This window comes from Suncus etruscus, chromosome 3 (assembly GCF_024139225.1).
Source record: "Suncus etruscus isolate mSunEtr1 chromosome 3, mSunEtr1.pri.cur, whole genome shotgun sequence".
NCBI lineage: Eukaryota > Metazoa > Chordata > Mammalia > Eulipotyphla > Soricidae > Suncus > Suncus etruscus.
Window position 1 is genome coordinate 66,576,775 of NC_064850.1, and position 18,916 is coordinate 66,595,690.

The 18,916-nt window shown below is 41.9% G+C and overlaps 1 non-coding gene across 1 annotated transcript; it reads right to left on the reverse strand.

The window, feature by feature from the left end:
- Window positions 1–8,193: 8,193 nt before the first annotated feature.
- On the reverse strand, window positions 8,194–8,354 carry LOC126005030 (U1 spliceosomal RNA). Its single transcript, XR_007494215.1, has one exon. It is a non-coding gene; the product is annotated as a U1 spliceosomal RNA (small nuclear RNA).
- Between the last annotated feature and the right edge of the window lie 10,562 nt (window positions 8,355–18,916).

Consider the following 18,916-nt stretch of genomic DNA (forward strand, 5'->3'; position numbering starts at 1 on the left):
GACATATTATTAATAATATATTATACAAAGTTTAAATGAGAATTACTGTACCAGAGGACAACTAATGCTATAATACAAATGTAGTTCAGGGAGACAGAAATGGGAGAAAAACTTGAAATTCTAGAAGACAGTAGAGAAGACAGGAACAGGGACTATTAGAAGAAATGGTGGATGGAATTTTCTTGGAACTGAAGAACAGCTGATCACAGTTTGCTAAATTGGGAGACTCGGCTAATCATGAGCAATATAAATAAAAGGTAATCCACAGTGAGACACTTTCATAATGTTTAAAGTATTTTTGAAATAGCTCTACATCTGGGGATTCTCACAGCTTTCAGTATCTGGTCCAATTTCTTTCAAATTTTCTTGTGTTTGTGAAATACTGTGCAAGCTCATCTATCTGGGCTTTACTCTACATTCCCTAAGTACAACACATTAGTCAAAACCAACACCCACATTGGGGCTGAGCAGGATCTTTTGAACACTGAAACACTATCAAGACCAATGGTGTGGAAGTGACCACCATCATCACCCTTTTGACTAATGATTGCAATGAAGAAGATAGAATATTCTCTTCACTTACAAAAGAACCAATAGGAATGTTGGTCAGCACTGTTGGTCAGCACTGAAACCGTCCTACTCCATCACCACGAGAACAGGATTCCGATCTAAATGAAAACACCCAACGGGTGACTTCTGCAGGCTGATAGGAAGGTTCTATTGATTGTGAATGGAGTGAACGGGAGATCTAGTATCTCATAATGCTAGAGAGAGGGAAGGAACTGGTGTTCCAAGAGCACCAGGATCATGAACGAGCACCAATGAGCCAGTATCATGAACTTTTTACCTCCTTCAGATAGTATCTGAAAGGAACAAGAACTGCAGCCTTTATGACAGATGGAGAAAAGTAAGAAGTCAAAGGAGACATTGGAAATACCTGTCTGGTCTAGAAAGAGCAATGACTGACAATAATTTGTCTACTTCATAAAAGACAAGGAGACTTGTCATAGGCCCTGACTAGAATCATGGTCTTCTGCAATAAAGAGGGTAAAGAAAGGACAGCATGTCCCTCTACAACAGCATCCAGGAAGGAAGTAGGGTGACAAGAAGGAAGTAGAGCCACAAGACTGGCATATATAGAACTTTTAATAAATGACGAGATTGACAACCTTTTTTTGCTTTTTGGGCCATACCCGGTGACAGTAAGGGTTACTCCTGACTGTGCACTCAGAAATCACTCCTGGCTTGGGGGACCATATAGGACGCCAGGGGATCGAACTGTGGTCTGTTCAAGGCAAATGTCCTACAGCTTGCACTACTGCTCCAGCCCCAGATTGACAGCTTTTAAAAATAATAGTGATAGAGACCAGAGCAAAATAGCACAGCAGTACAGTGCTTGGCTTGCATGTGACTAACCCAGGACAGACTAGGGTTCAATCCCAGGCATCTCATATGGTCCCCCGGCCCTGCCAGGAGCAATTTCTGAGTGCAGAACCAGGAGTAAAACCTGAGCAGTGTCCGGTGTGGTCCAAAATAATAATAATAACAATAGTGATAGAAGACAGTAGAAAATTATCTTTAATGTACTAAAGAATACTTACCTCATCCTGTAATTGCTATACTTATTGAAAATATAATTCATGAAAAAATATAAGAACATTATATACATCACAGTTAAAAGAATAAATTATAAAGAATATTTTTAATATTTTTAAAAGCTTAAAAATAAATTTTTCAGGAACCAAAGAGATAGCACAGCGTAAGGCATTTACCTTGCACACAGCCGATCCAGGAAAGACGATGATTTGAATCCCGGCATCCCATATGGTCCCCTGTGCCTGCCAGGAGCAATTTCTAAGCACAGAGCCAGGAGTAACTACTGAAAGCTACCGAGTGTGATTCAAACCCCTCCCCAAATTTTTTCATTTCAAATTTGTAGGTGTGTGGTACTTGAGAGAGAAATCAATATTTAAATGCATATATTATAAAATAAGGGCCAGAGTGATAGTACAGTAGATAGGGCACTTGCCTTGAATGCAGACAACTCAGGTTCAATCCCCAGAATCTTTTATGGTCCCCCAAGCACTACTAGGAGTGATCCTTAACCCTGAGCACCACTGGATATGGCCACACTTCTCCCCTACCCCCCAAAAAATAAAAGCAAGGAGTAAGGTGCTTGACCCCTTGTACCACATATGTCTCCTTGAGCTTCTACAGGAATGATCCCTGAGCACAGATCCAGCAGTAAGCCCTGAATACTGCTAGGTGTGAGCCAAACCACTCTCCACAATACATTTTAAGAGCTATAAATTCAACAGAAAGTAGAAAGAAAAAAAGCAATAAAGTATTATAATTAATAGAAAAACACAGAGGCTCAATAATAACAAACTTTTTTTAAGGCCTAATAAAATTGGTAAAACCTGGCAAGAATGGCCTGGTGAAAAGTAGAAGAAATAATGAAAATATTAGTACTGAAAGCAGGGGCATCTCTGGAATAGATTTACTGCTGTCTGTGTGAAGCCCTGGGTCTATTCCTGGCCCCAACAACATTGACAATATTAGCATACGTTCAAAGGTATTTGGTTTGTTTGTTTTGTTTTGTTTGGGGCCACATCCATCAATGCTCAAGGATTACTTCTGGCTCTGCAGTCAGAAAGTACTCCTGGCAGTATATGGCAGACCATGTAGGATGCCGGAAATTAAACCTGAGGTGTGTGCAAGGCTAACACCCTACTCGTTATGCAATTGTTCTGACCCAATTCAAAGGCATTTTTAAAGATTGTGTTAGAATTTGAGCAGTGTGGAAAAATTCCTAAGAACCATAAATTACCAAAACTAATTCAGAGCAGTGGTAGGATGTTTAACTTGCACGCAGCTATCCCAGGACAGACCTTAGTTTGATCCCCGGCATCCCATATGGTCCCCCAAGCCAGGAACAATTTTTTTTTTTAGTTTTGGGTCACACCCGGCAGTGCTAAGGGGTTACTCCTGGCTCTATGCTCAGAAATTTCCCCTGGCAGGCACAGGGGACCATATGAGATGTCGGGATTCGAACCACTGTCCTTCTGCTTGAAAGGCAAATGCCTTACCTCCATGCTATCTCTCCGGCCCAAATTTTTTGGGGCGTTTTGGGTCACACCCGACAGCACTCAGGGTTTACTCCTGGATCTATACTCAGAAATCGTTCCTGGCAGGCTTGGGGGACCATATGGGATGCCGGGACTTGAACCACCGTCCTTCTGCATGCAAGGCAAACACCCTACTTCCATGCTATCTCTCCAGTTCTGGGAACAATTTATTTTATTTTATTTTTACTTATTTTATTTTTTATTTAAATATTTTATTTTATTTTATTTTATTTATATTTTTTATTTAAACACTGTGATTACAAACATGATTATAGTTGAGTTTCAGTCACGAAAAGAACACCCCCTTCACCAGAGCAACATCCCTATCACCAATGCCCCTATCTTTCTACTCCCACATCCCCTGCCTATATACAAAACAGGCATTCTACTTCTCTCACTCATTAACATTGTCTTGGTAGTTGCTAGTGTATTATTCCTTTAACTGCACTCACGCCTTTTTAAGGTGCGCTTCAAATCATGAGCCGATCCTTCCAGCCCTTATCTCTGGGCATTATTACAACAATGTCTTTTATTTTTCTTAAAATCCATATATAAGTGAGACTATTCTCTATGTGTGTCTCTTTCTGACTTATTTTACTCAGCATAATAGTTTCTATGTATATCCATGTATAGGAAAATTTCGCGACTTCATCTCTCATGATGGCTGCATAATATTCCATTGTGTATATATGCCAGTTTTTTTTAGCCATTCATCTGTTAAAGGGCATCTTGGTGTTTCCAGAGTGTGGCTATTGTAAATAGCTGTTGTGATAAATATAGGTGTGAGGATGGGATTTTTGTATTACAATTTTAGTACCAGGGTATATTCCTAGGAATATATATATCCAGGAATATACCTGGATCAGATGGAAGCTCAATTTCCAGTTTTTTGAGGAATCTCCATATTGTTTTCCATAAGGACTGGACTAGACAGTATTCCCACCAACAGTGAATGAGAATTCCTTTCTCTCTTTTTTTTTTTTTTTTTTTTTTTTTTTGGTTTTTCGGGCCACACCCATTTGATGCTCAGGAGTTACTCCTGCTTCTGGCTAAGCACTCAGAAATTGCCCCTGGCTTGAGGGGACCATATGGGACTCCGGGGGATCCAACACGGTCCTTCCTTGGCTAGCTCTTGCAAGGCAGACACCTTACCTCTAGCACCACCTCGCCGGCCCCTACTTATTGTTCTTGTTCTTTGTGATGTGTGCCAGTCTCTGTGGTGTGAGAGGGTACCTCATTGTTGTTTTGATTAGTATTTCAGGAGCAATTTTTGAGTGTAGAGCCAGGAGTAACCACTGAGCATCACCGGGTGTCCCCCCCCCAATAAAAAAGAAAAGAAAGAATTCAGATGGTCTTTTAATCAACAAAGAAACTGAGTTCAAAATTCTGACAATGAACAATTCAAGCAACAAAAATTCGTCCATAAGTATAGAAAAGGAAAACCCCCCAATTTGTTTTGTGACTCTAACATATCATCAAGACCAAATCATACTTAAAAGGTAGGATAAGTGGGCTGGAGTGATAGCACAGCTGATAAGGCACTTACCTTGCATGTGGCCAATCCAGGGATCAACCCCAGTATTCTCTATGGTTCCCTGAGTCTCCATGAGTGATGCCTGAGGTCAGAGCCAGAAGTATTCTCTAAACACCATTGGATGTTGCCCCAAACAGACAACAATCCAAAAAGAAATTTTTATAGAACCTTATTCATGAATATGATGCAACATACTGACAAACCAGAAATGGCAACATGCCAAAGTTTATTACATCTTTACCATGATGGATGTGTCTCTTCTTGGAATGAGCATCATTTCTTTTCTTTTTTTTTTTAAATCAATTAATGTAATTCACCACACTATCAGATTAAAGAAATAAATCATCCTGCTCTCCTGGAAAAAATGCATTTGATTAAATATCCACTCACTCTGACAGAACTTTTAGCAAATTAGAAGCAGAACGAAGGGACCCAGGAAACAGCACAGGTCAAGTATTCCAGGGACATTGCTTCTCTCACTGCCACCACATGGCCTCACCCAGCCCCAATTGGTGGCTGCACCACAAGATCAGAGCATAAACTAGTCCTGAACAAATAAACAAGCACTAAACATGCTACCTCTGGCTGAGTATCACCAGAGTGATCCCCCATCCACTGAATAGTGCTGAGAGTCTGCTACTCTCATTCCCCATTTTAAAAAGCAGAAGGAAGATAGTTGGGATTGGAGGCTTGTTTTGGCTTATTTTGAGTTGTCTTAGGATCATACTCACCAGTGCTCAAGACTCACTCCTGGCTCTGCACTCAAGGATCTCTGGGAACCATATGGGTGCCAAGAGATTGAAGCCCAGGTTGATCATGTGCAAGGCAAATGCCCTCCCCACTGTAGTATCACTCCAGTGCCAACAGTCTTTTTTTTTTTTTTAACTTACAGCAAGCATAGTGGTAAATCATGGAAATCTTCCAGAATCCAAGAACAAGAGAAGAAAAACATTGTAAGAATTGAAGACAATCCAAACTTGTCATTTTTCACAGATTACAAGGTGTTCTGTGCAAACCCAAGGGATCAAACACAGATAACTATTTGAATAAATGGAAGTATTTTGCAAGGGTACTGCAAATCAATAAGCAAAAATAAGTTTCACTGGCTCAATTTCATTTCCATGTAAGAGAAAAAAAGAGAGAAAAATGTAACTTTTAATACTATGGCCATTTAAAACCACATCAAAATAAAATGTATTAAGGATTAAACCCAACAAAACCTAACAAGATTTTAAGAAGTCTTCATAAAGCTAAAGTCAGAGACAACTCCTTTTTGGAAAAGGAAAATAAGATAACATTTCATTTTTTTTTATTTTAACATGTACATTTGAGATAACATTTCATTTTATTTTAAATTGCAAATTAGGTTTTATTTTTTAAATGAAAGAGAATTGGAGTATCGTTAAGTTCCATGCCAGCTTCTCAAATTCTGCAAAATCACACATTAAATCCTCAGCCCTACATATTCTTTTCAAAGGCGTGAAAACCTGAACTTGTCTGGCATCAAAGATGCTTCCTTTGAAACACAAGGGAATAGAACATTCATTCTCCCTATAACCTTGCACAGGCCACTTCCGTGTTTTTGCAATAGATCTTTGCAGTCTAACTTCCCATGCACTTTTACTGCTGTTTTCATCACCTCTCCTTTCAACTTCCTTGAAAGGAGGCTGATGATTTCTGCAACCTGCAACAGCAACATTTCAGCTCTGTCCTTGGAGTTAGTGAAAGCACATTTAATTTTCATTTTCAGCAGAAAACTAGAGAATTCTGCTTGTGGTGCCACCAGCACAAGCATGACAGAAAATTCACCTTGAACAACTGATCAAGGGTAAGTTACAGAGAAGACATTTCCTTGGAGTGTGTCACCAGGGTTTGTGCATATATTATTATCTATCGTGGATTTGTTCCTGGCATAGAAAACTGATGCACTGTACTTGTATAGTGATCCAATTCCCAGGAGGTAAAGGAGGAGGAAGAGCCTGAGTGATCGTAGAGGGTAGGATGTTTACCTTGAATGCAGCCAATGTGGGTTCTATTTCTAGCACTTGAGCATTGCCAGGTGTGGCCCAAAAACAAAACAAAGAACAACAAAAATGAGTCCTTTGTGTCTTTGAAAGGTTTTTTTGTTCATTTGTCCAGTGTAGAAACCAATCCTATTCCAAAAACGAAACTTGTACATTTCTAGCAACAAACATTTAGCCCTTTATTTAAAAATTAGAGAATCATTAATTCATAGAACAAACGCTTGAGCAAAGTAGAATCCACTATGGCAAGTGGTTCTAATAATTTACAATGCTTAACCCAACTACCATCCAACAACCTCCAGTCCCCCTTATGGTAAAGAAAGTCTTTATATTATAATCATCCAATTTACAGATGAGAAAATTAGAAACTACCATAAGTTTACAAGTCATCAGAGACAGAGTTGGGATTTGAATCCAGTTTGATTATAGAATCCATGTTCTTTATGGGGTGGTGCTCAGGGAACCATATAGTTCCCAGGGATAAATCCAGAGTCAGCTGTGTCCAAGGCAAACACTCTACCTATATACTATTTCTCTGATACCAACATAACCCCTTGTGGTATGTTGTCTTAATTAGTGAATTAAAGAATGAAGGGAGACATCTATTTAAAGTTTGGAAAATTAAAAACTATGTAACTTTTTTCAAACATTATAAAGGTATCAGTTTTCCTAAAAACTGATCTATAATTTCAATAGAATTCTAATATAAATCCCAGTTGATTCAATAATGGTTCAATCTCCCCTTAGATTTGGGCATTCATTTGTAATATAGGGAGCTGTTCAAAGCATTAAAGAAACCCATGTAGCAACCAAGAACCAGGATGCTCTATTTATTAAACACTATGTTCTTGTCAGTATCAAGAAACTGATGTACAGGGGCCGGAGAGATAGCACAGCAGTAAGGCATTTGCCTTGCATGTAGAAAGACGATGGTTTGAACCCTGGCATCCCATATCGTCCCCCAAACCTGCCAGGGATGACTTCTGAGCGCAGAGCCAGGAGTAGCCCCTGAGCATTGCCGGGTAGACCCAAAAACCTAGAAACTGAAGTACAGTGAGTGAAAAATAAGGTAGCCAAGCTCCAGGACCAGAGCAATAATACACCAGGTAGAGTGCTTACCTTGCATGCCACTGACTTGGGTTTGATCCCTGGCATCTCATATGGTTCCCCAAGCCAATCAGGAATGATTCCTGAATACAAAGCCAGGAGCATCCCTTGAGCATTGCCAGGTATGGCCCAAAACCAAAACAAAATAAGACAAAAAGTTTAACTTCCTGCTTTCATGTGTTTAAATCTGGAGGAACAGGAAGTAGTACTTTTGTCTAGGAAAAATTTATGAAATTTTTTTCTGTGAAAAATAAGATTATTCCTCACACTGAGAACTTTCTAAACTGGATAAAACTATTTGAGGACACAAAATTATGACAGCCCAATTCAAAAGATCAAGATCCAAAAAAGAAAGGCAATACACTCAGTTGAACCCAGCATTCTTTTTTTTCCCCCCGCCAGGAGAGAAAATGAACTAAGTCCCCACTACCACAAATTATGTAGTTGAGTTTCCACATTTGGGGAAATCATAGGAGTCAGCACATCCAGAGTGCAATGGATAAGCCTCGCCCTGGGGAAACCACCTTCATGATCATGGTATCACCCCTGCCAGGTAAGTATAAACCAAGCATTCTAAGATAAAGTTCCTTGAAGCATTTGCCTAAGTTTTACATATATGACACAATGCTTCAAGAAACCAAGAAGAAATTTTGGCAGCACTTCTGGTTCACACAAAGTTAAAGTTCAGGATCCCAGGACTTGGGTTTTGATACTAGAGGAAAACGTTACTAAACTAAGGGTAGCATGGAACAGGAGGTCTCAATGGGATCAATTTAATCTGACCATAGCTCATCTCCCTGACAGGAGAAAATTAAATCCTTATCTTCAGGAAATTAATATCACGAGCTTCTATAATTTGTCAGAAACAATATCCAGCAATAAATCAAAAATTGTCTGTCATGAAAGATTGAAAGTCAAGAGGAAAAGGACAAAAGTTTCACCCTTGGAAAAAACAATACCACTACGTGGTTCAGATTCTTTGAAATCAAATTCAGACATTAGAATAACTATAAATAATATATATATATATATTTTTTAGGGCCTGGAGAGATAGCATGAAGGTAGGGCATTTGCCTTTCATGCAGAAGGACAGTGGTTCAAATCCCAGTATCCCATATGGTCCCCCAAGCCGGCCAGGAGCGATTTCTGAGCGTAGAGCCAAGAGTAACCTTTGAGTGATGCCGGGTGTGACCCAAAAACCAAAAATAAATAAATAAATAAATAAATAAATAAATAAATAAATAAATAAATAAAATAATATATTTTTTAAATTAAGAGCCAGGGACCAGAGTGATAATTTAGTGGTCAAGACATTTGCCTTGCATGCAGCTGACCAGGGTTTGATACCTCACATTTCATATGGACCTCCAAGTCCAACTGGAGTGATCAATCCCTGATCACAGAGCCAAATGGAAGCTTTTTGGGTGGAATCCAAAAACAAAACAAAAAATAAAATAAAATTTTATTAAAATAAAAATAAATAAATAAAATATTACTAAAAACAAATCATTAAAACCATTTTTTTATAAAATAAAAAAATTAGGGTCCAGGTAAAAAACACTGGAGGAAAGGTGCTTGCCTTGAGTGCTTCCATCCCCTGTTCAATTCCCAGCATGGCATATGGTTCTCGATATTGCTAGCAGTCTCCCCTTAGAATAGCCTCTGAATACTGTTGGGTGTGGCCACCAAATTCAACACACCCCTCCAAAATAAGAACATACATTTAGGGTCTGGAGAGATAGCATAGAGGTAGGGCATTTGCCTTGCATGCAGCCTATCCGAAAGGGACCCAAGACCAATGGTCTTTTGAATCCCAGCATCCCATATGGTCCCTTGTGCCTGCCAGGAGCGATTTCTGAGCAGAGTCAGGAGTAACCCTGAGCACCACCGGGTGTGGCCCAAAAACAAAAAACAAAAACAATCAAACAAACAAAAAGAACATATATTTAGGGACCGGAGAGACAGCACAGCAGTAGGGCATTTGCCTTAGACACAGAAAGATGGTGGTTCGAATCCTGCATCCTGTATAGTCCCCCGAGCCTGCCAGGAGCGATTTCTGAGCAGAGACAGGAGTAACCCAAACACCAAAAAAATAAAAAATAAAAATAAAAAAAATTAAAGATTTAAATTTAAGGATATAAAGATTACATATTTTAGTAGAGAACTATTATCTTTCAGAAGCATCAAATAAAAAAATCCTAGAATTGTGGGGCCGGAGAGATAGTATGGAGGTAAGGTATTTGCCTTTCATGCAGAAGGTCATCGGTTCGAATCCCAGCATCCCATAGGGTCCCCCGTGCTTGCCAGAAGCAATTTCTGAGCATGGAGCCAGGAGTAACCCCTGGCACAGCCGGGTGAGACCCAAAAACCAAAAAAAAAAAAATCCTAGAATTGAAAAACATAGTAACAAATTAAAATGTATTTGTTTGTTTAACCAAACATTATCTCAGGAGTGGGGGAATGTCTGACCTGCAGAGCTGCATAAGGCCTATGGTATCCTATGGTACTTGGCAAAGTGCTTCTTCTCAGCTACCTGTGCCCCATGCCACCCTTGTTAGCTTATTATGTATTATCCACAAACAATATTATAATTCCCTAAAAATATATAGGGAGTGTAGGCAGAAAAATAACCCCCCCAACTTTAAATTAGATGAAACAAAAGAAAAGACTGCAAAGTCAAGAGAAAATATACAGTTTAAAATATGTATGCTCTGAAATGGGGAGATAGATCAAAGGGTTGGATAGATCAAAGAGTGGAGGCACAGTATCACCATCATGAGGAAATGGAAAACAATCCAATTGAGAAAAGTAAAAGCACATGAGGGGCCAGAGTGGTTGCGCATTTGCCTTGCACGCGTCTGACCTAGGATGGACCGCTTTTGATCTCCCAGCATCCCATATGGTTCCCCCAAGCAAGGAGCGATTTCTGAGTGCATAACTAGGAATATCCCCTGAACATCACCAGGTGTGCCCCTCCAAAAAACATTCCCCACATGAACATAAAATTTATTACAGAAAGAACCTGGAATACCAACAAATATCTGGTAAGACATTCAACTGGACAATTTTTGGTTTGTTGGTTTGGTTTGGTTTGGTTTTGGGGGGACCACAGTCAGCAGTGTTCACAGTTTACTCCTAATTCTGTGTTCAGGGATCACTTCAGGCAGTGCTTGGAGGACTATATGTGGTGCCAGAGATTAAACCTGGTTTGACTAAGTGCAAGGTAAGCACCCTGCCTGTTATTTCATCTCTCCAGACCTCAACCTGCGTGTTTCAACACAAAGATGTCATTTAATTCTGTCTGGATAAACAAAAAGAATTTTAGTCTGACAATATTACATTATTGTCAGTATAAATTGGTGCTATCCCCTTGGAAAATCATGTTTGTTTATATTCCCCAGCAAAATGTAAGGTGCAAGTCTCTGTAAGCCACAATTCTACCCTCATGTCTGCTCTAAGCTACCCCTCTATGTGCACCAAGGAACATGAAAGAGAATATCACTTTAGCAGAGTCTCTAATACTCCCCAACTAGGAGAAATGACTTTCTATCAGCAAAAGAAGTGAGAAGGAAATTGTGGTATATGCACATAGTGGAATTTCCCCCCACAAGGTCCATAATGAACATGATTTGCCATGTGCACAGAACATGAATGGAAGAACTAGTTACAAAAGAACACATGGATTCCATTGATAAAATATTTTAAAAATACATCAAACTGAACAATGCACCATTTGGAGATAGAAATGCCATGAAACTAAAGGAAAACAAAGGAATAATAAGTACAAAATGAGAGACAAGCAAGTGGATGAGACCAGGAAGCAACGTAAAGCAGAGCTGCTATGTTCATCTTGAACAGGTTGGTGGGAAAAGGAGTGTGTGTTGAGTTGTTATTTTCATACTTTAAAACTTACCAGAGCTACTAGGCAAATCATATACACCAACTTTAGGTTTCACAAATATGGATTTCTGACCATGTAACTTCCAGATGCAGCAATGCCTCACTTCATAATGGGGATATGCTCTGAGCCATACTTCCATCACTAGATAAACATCATAGGGTGTGAATATGTAAACCCAGATGGTGTGGTCTACCCATGTTTTGTTATATGGCTCAATCTTGACCAAGACATCATCAAGTCACCATGTTTGTACTAGTTTTTAACTATGAACAGACAAACCACAGTCTGCATTATCTCCGGAAGGGTCAATTAAAATGCTCTTCCAGGGATCATGGAAGACAGGCACCTCTGATGCCACACAAAACACCATCAATAAGGTGACTTAGGGGGCCGGGAAGGTGACGCTAGAGGTAAGGTGTCTGCCTTGCAAGCGCTAGCGTAGGACGGACCGAGGTTCGATCCCCCGGCGTCCCATATGGTCCCCCCAAGCCAGGGGCGATTTCTGAGTGCATAGCCAGGAGTAACCCCTGAGCATCAAACGGGTGTGGCCCAAAAACCAAAAATAAATAAATAAATAAAAATAAGGTGACTTAGACCACGGATTTCATGTCTCACAACTCTTGAGGGAAGACATTCCAGACCTACATGGTTAGATCCTAGTGAGGACTGTCCTAGCTGCCTTCTTGCTCTGCTTGGTATGTACATGTGGAAAGAAATAATCTCTGGTATCTCTTCCTCCAAGGGCACTAATTCCCTCTTGAAGGCCTCTCTCTCATGGCCTCATCTATCCCTATACCTCCCTGAGGTCCCCCCTCCAAGTACTGCCCCACTGGAGTTTAGAATACGTATGAATCTGGGGGACACAAATATTCAGTCTCTGACACATAATTGAGGTGAATAGTTTGGCTCTTTGGCAAACTTAGAGGACCTGAGTCACATGGAACTTATGGAGAATGTGTTTTTAGTGGGCAGAAATAAAAGTGAAAAAAGGGCCCAAGGACTCTCATTTTATCCCCAATTACAGAATGGACTCAAGCTTACCTCTGGGGACTCGGAAAGCTTCTGAGCCCTTGGCTGTGGCAGTGCAGGCCCCAGAGGCCCTTCCCTGCACATTCTATCACCTTGCAGCTGCTGACCCTGACCTGCCAACGCTGAAGCACACAATGCTTCTATGTAATGTCTTTAAATGGGCACTTCCTTCCTGGAACACCATGCCCCAGAGATGATGTCTGCAATAAGAAGAGCCCACACATAGGCTTGAGTGGAGGTAAGACTGAAATACCAAAGAGAAAAGATTGAAATTCAAAATCAGGAAACATCTTAAATCTTTCCAGAAACAGAGGAAGCTAGGGAAGGATTGCATCAGGGATCTAGGAAAGTTGTTCTGGGGCTCAGGATTGTGGTTTCCTAGAGCAGATGGTGGAGATGAGTGCCTTTATAGCTCACTACAGCAAAGAAGAGACCCATAAAATGCTGAGCCCTCACAAGGACACCTAGAATGAAGGGCTTGTCTGCACATATGAGGTGGGGCGATCACCCAGAATGATTAAGACCCCAAGCCCCACCTTCCATGCTTTCTGGGAGGCCCATCAACAATCCATTGCTTTCAGAAGTAATAATAGCCCCACTGATATTAATAATAATAAATAAAAGCTAACATACCATTAGCTAACTGTGTGCCAGATAGAAAACTAAATGCATTTTATTCCTCTTGTACAAAGGGAAAAGTAAAGCTTAAAGAGCCTAAGTGACCATCCTACAGCCTTGGAGCCATAAATAGTGATCTGTCTGGCATCCTGCCTATTTATGAATAAATCTGCGTGCATATAAGTATGTGTAGACTCACATGTTCAACTGGTAAGAGTAGTGTGAGCATATACACAATAAATTACAGGCTTATACAAAAGTATCTTCTGGCTCTGAGGACAACACAGACATCCTGCTGAGGTCAATATGGCCTCCTCTCTCTGCCATCTGTCACCATAGGGAAGCCACTTCCTCCTCCCTGTTCTCAATTCCTTCACTTTTAAAATGTGACAATTGCTCTAAGATCCTTCTCAAGTTTAATCAACTATAATTTTCATGGCAGTGTGAGAGGGAGGGACATGGTTGAAGATGCTAAAGGTCAGATATCAAGCTCTTGGTTCCCAACCTCCAAGGCCAAGCTTTGGCAAAGACAACCAGCAAGAGCAACGTCAAATAAAGACAAGTCAGGAGGTGCCATTCTACTCCATGTGGCAGGGACTGGAGTACCATGTACACCATTGATCATGCCAACACCCACTTCTGGAGTGGCAGGCACTCCCCCAATGGATGAATGGAATGTTCCTAAATTTGTGATTCTGGCACAGTGAATGTTGATCTCTGAATAAAACAACTGCCACACAACCCCTGGTAGTTCATGTCCTCAGCTTGTAGCATACCTGAAGGCAAAGGTGTCCAGTCTTTTACCTCCTTGTTTACAGTTCTCTGTTCCTCAAAGTGACATCTTTATTTTTCCCCAGTGAAAACCACCAACTCCCAAGCTCTAGGAATTCACCCAGAGTACATGAGCCAAGAGATTCCGGACAGACTAGGGCAGGAGAAATGACTCTGACCTCCCACTCAGACCAAAGAAGGAACTTATTTTGATAACACAGATGCTATTGTTTCATTTAGTATGTTGTGAGAAGGCCTAGGTGCCTTTTGAGTGGCTACTACAGACCCACTCTGCAAAGGAGATGGTTACCAGCAATGTCTGAAGTCTAAGATAGGGGCTTTAGTGACAAGGCTGAGATGGAGTCAGCCAGGCCATGTGCAATCCTGCACTCATTCTATTAGATTCATCCAGAAATTTCCCAAGGACAAATCCTTCTGTGAATGCTGGATATTAAATGCCTGTCTGTCAGAGTCAATGAGACCAAGAAATAGCTAACATGCACCAAACATTTATCACTGTCCCTGATCCACAGAAAAGTCCCAAATAATTATGTGGTTACGAATAATGACAGAATAATGACTGTCACAACATCCCCCTGAGTCAACCCGACCCTGGTCCCAGGAAACTGCCCTGCCTGGGGACTTGAGCTGGAGACAGAGCTGGCTCTGAGTTCCTGATGCCAAGAAAGCATCTCAGCCACCCAGGAACTATAAGTACCTCCCAAGGTTGCTTCCAGAAATCTGGTGACAGCCAACGAAGACCAAGAACCAACATCAGGAGGCTTGGAAAGCTGGAGCTGTGTTAGGAGCTTAGTGCCACAGAAAGATCAGGGAGGGGAGCCTGGAGTGGGAATGAGTTCAGGGCCTAGCCCAGTTCCCTGACCTTAACCCACGTCTTCCCCATCTAGAAATGCAGAAAAGCAAACCAGAGGCTAAGGTGTGCCCTGACTATAAACATAAAATCAGGCTCGTTTCTCCTGTGGGGAGGTGAGGTGTATGTGGAGTACGTGACTAGTGAATGTTCTCCTGACATCTAGGAGAGTTGAATGAGTATGTCAGGGCTTTGGGGTGCCACTAGGAAGGAAGGAGCCTCCTGAGGGAAAGTCCCTGTGCCCAGAGTATGAGGGTGGGGCTTAGTGCGCCCCCGTCTGCTATGCAGGGAATGCAGCAGATGGATTGGCCCTGACTCCAGGGAAACATGTGGTGCTATGTTACACCAACTCACAACTCACTCAAAGGGACTGGCCAGTGACAACAGACAGAGCCAGGAGGCTGGGGCAGGGCAGGGACACTAAGCGAGGAAGCTGAACAAAAATGTTCTAAGATTGGGGCCCAAGAGATAGTACAGAAGCTTGGCTGCTCACTCGCTCCAAAGCCCCTCAAAGGAAGACATGTTTGTTCATCCAGCAAACGTCAGCCCAGAAAACAAGTTTTCAATATGCTATCTTAAGAGCATTTAAGGACACGTAGGTTTCAAGAAATTAAACACATAAGGGATGACATGATGATCAAGTGCAGGCAGGAATAGGATTTAATGTCATCATGGTCTCCTCCTTGCTCTGAGCCCTCCACCTCGTGTCCTGTGATGGAAGGCAATGAGGGCATGTCCAGGGCATGTTCTCAAGGTGGGTGTTGGGCTGAGCTTTTCACTCACAAGAGCTGCTACCTTGGCCTTCCTGTGGTTTAAGTTCTGGGGGTGCTCCTGTGACTGGTTCTTGGAGCTGGCCTCTATCTCTGAGAACCACTCTGTTCAGGAAACAATCTCTCCCTCCCTCTCTCCCTCCCTCCCTCTCTCCCTCCCTTTCTCCCTCCCTTCCTCTCTCTCTCTCTCCCTTGTCTCTCTCCCTCCCTCCCTCCCTCCCTCCCTGTCTCTCTCTCTCTTTCTTCTCTCTCTCTCTTTGTTTTTTTTTTTTTTTTTTTTTTTTTGGGGGGGGTGACACCTGGTAGCGCTCAGGAATTATTCCTGGCTCTACACTCAGAAGTCACTTCTGGCAGGCACGGGAGACCATATGTGATGCTAGGACTTGAACCACTGTTCTTCTGCATGCAAGGCAAACACCCTACCTCCATGCTATCTCTCCAGCCCCTTCTTTAAATATTTTCTCTCTCTCTCTCTTACACACACACACACACCAGCTGCAAGAAATTACATTCAGAAAATTTATACAATTAACTAGTGGCAGAGCCAGACAATCACCGATATGTCAGATAGGTACAGTCCTTGAGCCGTTCAGAGAACCCCCAGGTTGATGAAATGGGGTGTTCTCAAGGAGCTACCAGACTAGTGGGGAGACAAGGGCAGGAGGAAGTTCACTAATAGAGCTAAAGCTCATTAGCAAACACTACACACCATGTGTTCATAGAATATGAGTTAATTAGTCCTAGACCAACTCTGAGACAGGGCCTGTTTTCATTCTGATTAGACTGATGAAGAAACATAGACATAAGCCCCCACAACCACCACCACACACACAGAAGATCAAAAAGTTAAAGAGCAACAAAACATGGGGCCAGAATGATAGTACGGCGATGTTTGCCTTGCAGGCAGCCAACACAGGAGGGACATCGGTTCAACTCCCGGCATCCCATTAGGACCCCGACCCTGCCAGAAGAGACTTCTGAGCACAGAACCAGAAGTAACCCCTGAGTGCTGCTGGGTGTAACCCAACTCCTCCCCTGCCCCCCCAAAAAGAAAAAACAGTCTGGCTCAAGTATCTAAGTACTGAAAGAAAAAGAACAACCAAGGCTCATCTCAGGAGTATTTGGCTCTCATTTGGATGTTGTCTGGTCAAGAAGATTACTTGAGGGCAATATGTTCATCCCATATTATGCTTTGGGTTAAGACCGCAGGATAAGGGTCCTGAACCCCTTTTGCCAAAAGGAAGCCTACTAAAGGAGGACAGCAGGTTGGAAGGGAAGGTAGTAAAGGTGGGGACCCCTACTTTCTAGAGGAAGAAATTCTAGGGTTTGTGAAAATTTCCATTGAGCACCCTAGAAAGGTCAGTGTCCTGTTGTAGAAGACAGTTGGCTGAAATATGGAAGCCCCGAATAGAGAAGAGAATGAGTGGACTAGAGCAGAAGAAAATATCCAGTGGGAGTCTATTTAGGGAGTCATTTTAGCATCAAACCTGAAGAAGAGATGTGGGGAGGAGAAAGAGATGCCAGTAGCTTGGCTCTAAGAACCTCTAGCATCAGCTTCAGCATCAGTTGCTGCTTTTCTTGTTTCTCCCTTCTTCCCAACAGGATTCTTCTCTGCACAACTTCTTAACATCTCTAAAGCAGGGGGCATATGACCACTCCCTTCTGGATCCCTAGAATATTCCAAGTGGGATACAGGTGAAAATCACAAATGGGGGACAGCAGCACAAAACTAGGGGTTCACAGGAAGAAAAGAAAGCTGGAAGAGGACCATGGATGGAAAAGGGTTGGGAAACATGCATCCGAAGAGTTCATTGTTGAGTGACAGGAATTGGGTGTGAACCTGAGTGAGTTTTGCAACTTATTCTCTGGTTCCCATCTGAAAATGGCTGTAATAGTATTACCTGATGAGATTAGTCTGAGGATTCAATGAATTACAGATTCATATACAGGGCCTGCAGGGCCTGCAGGGCCTGCAGGAGTGATTCAGGAAATAATGACATATGGATTATTTGGAAAATTTCCAGAGGTCTTTTTCAAAGAAATTTTCTGTTAATTGATTTTTAATTCATTTCCATTGTGGCTGGAGCAGATCGGAACTCTTTATTATCAATGAATAAGAATATTAATCTTGCTCATCAAGCCCATATTCTCCTGAACCCATTTCTTTTTGTTTGTTTTTTGTTTTTTGGGTCACACCCAGCAGCGCTCAGTGACTACTCCTGGCTCTATGCTCAGAAATCGCTCCTGGCAGGCTTGGGGGACCATATGGGATGCTGGGGCTTGAACCAATGACCTTCTGCATGAAAGACAAACACCTTACCTCCATGCTATCTCTCCGGCCCCTGAACCCATCTCTTATTTGCCTCTCTCTCTCTCTCCTCTCTCTGTCTCTCTCTGTCTCTCTCTGTCTGTCTGTCTGTCTCTCTCTGTCTCTCTCTGTCTGTCTGTCTGTCTGTCTGTCTCTCTCTCTCTCTCTCTCTCTCTCTCTCTCTCTCTTTCGGGGTCACACCCCACACCCAACGGCACTTAGAGGTTACTCCTGGCTCCTGGCTCTGAGCTCAGAAATTCAGAAATTGTTTCTGGCAGGCTGAGGGGGGCACCATATGGGATCCCAGGAATCAAAGCAGGGTCCATTCTGTGTTGGCCACTTGCAAGGCAAACGCCCTACCGCTGTGCTCTCTCTCTGGCCCCACTTGCTTCTCTCTCTCTACTTCTTTGCTTGCTTATTTCCACTCTGAAGAAATCGGTATTCTCTGAGAACATGAACTCTCTTTCTCTCTCCTCATTTTTTCTAAATAAGTCTTTTTCTCTTTCTTTCTTTCTTTCTTTCTTTCTTTCTTTCTTTCTTTCTTTCTTTCTTTCTTTCTTTCTTTCTTTCTTTCTTTCTTTCTTTCTTTCTCTTTCTTTCTTTCTTTCTTTTTCTTTCTTTCTTTCTTTCTTTCTTTCTTTCTTTTTCTTTCTTTCATTCATTCTTTCTGTTTTGGTTTTTTGTTTTTGAGCCACACCCGGTGACACTCAGGGGTTACTTCTGGCTATGCGCTCAGAAATTGCTCCTCGCTTGGGGGACCATATGGGACTCTGGGGGGTCGAACCGCAGTCCGTTCTCGGCTAGCACCAGCAAGGCAGATGTGCCACCATTCCAGCCCCCCAAATAAGTTTCAAC